The sequence below is a fragment of the Eurytemora carolleeae genome, unplaced genomic scaffold (assembly GCF_000591075.1).
Source record: "Eurytemora carolleeae unplaced genomic scaffold, Eaff_2.0 scaffold1848, whole genome shotgun sequence".
NCBI lineage: Eukaryota > Metazoa > Arthropoda > Copepoda > Calanoida > Temoridae > Eurytemora > Eurytemora carolleeae.
In genome coordinates, this window is record NW_019397777.1 from 38,922 (window position 1) to 39,980 (window position 1,059).

Here is a 1,059-nt window from a genome sequence, read left to right on the forward strand (position 1 = left end):
CTCACTACCGCCAATACCAGAGTTTGAAAATAAAAGTTGAAATTTTATATTCTCATTTTGGAATTTCAAATCTCACTACTGCAAAAACCTCTAGTTTGAAAGTATTTACATTTTCTAATTTCGAAAAAAAGGCATTTAATAATCTGAAAAGTGTAAAGAAAATGTACAAAAACTAGCTTTTAAAACCTTCAATACCATTTTCTTTTTAAAAAAACATAAAATTTTCGCTCAAAAAGAAGGCATTTTATACAAACACGGGGTTCCGTGGGCAGCCCCTGACGCTTTTCGTAATTAACTCGAAAAGTATTGGTCTGTTCTAACAAACACATTTCCCTCCCATTAGATTAAAAGCGAGGCTTTTATAAATAAGTCCTATTTAAAAGAATTTCCGCATGTTTTCCTTGAATACAAATTTAGTTTTAAAAAATTTTGCAAATGTTTTTTCATATTTGAATTTGCCGTGTCAATGGCTTTTTATAAATGTATAATTTGTCACATTTTGTTTTTTGCACATTTTTTGCTGTATAACTTGATGTTGTTATATTTGCAATTTTGCAAATTTGCAATTTTTTTTGGCAGATTATTAAAGTAAATTAAAGTAAAGCCCAAAGTCTTTCCAAAAATGTATCAAATTTTATAGATATCACAATAAGGAAATAGAGAGAAGGGGGTCATTAGACTATTTTGGGTAAACCAGACGTCAGCCTGAATAGGGTTAATGTTGAGATTAGAGCTTAAAAACTTTTAACGAATTACAGAATATTGTTGACAGATAACAGCAACGCGCTAGACAAATCAGGATTATAGGCCAGCTAGGATTCTGGTGGGGGATGTTTATTTTCCCCGGACAATTCTTTCCCAGTAGGCCGCAAAAATACACACAACAGAGTAACCCCGTCTCAGAAAATCGATAACAAAATCTTTATTTCCTAAAAAATAACATAAATTATAGGTCATGGTTACTTGTACAATGTTATAATGAATATTAATAGTAGAAAAAATCTTACAAATTATTAAGGTGTGATCGGGGGAGACTTATTGTTGATCAGTATTGAAATA

General features: G+C 30.8%; 1 protein-coding gene across 1 annotated transcript in view; it reads left to right on the forward strand.

The window, feature by feature from the left end:
- Window positions 1–1,059, forward strand: part of LOC111715872 (protein spinster) — a gene marked incomplete at its 3' end in the record, with an annotated part of 9,616 nt that overhangs the window by 2,831 nt on the left and 5,726 nt on the right.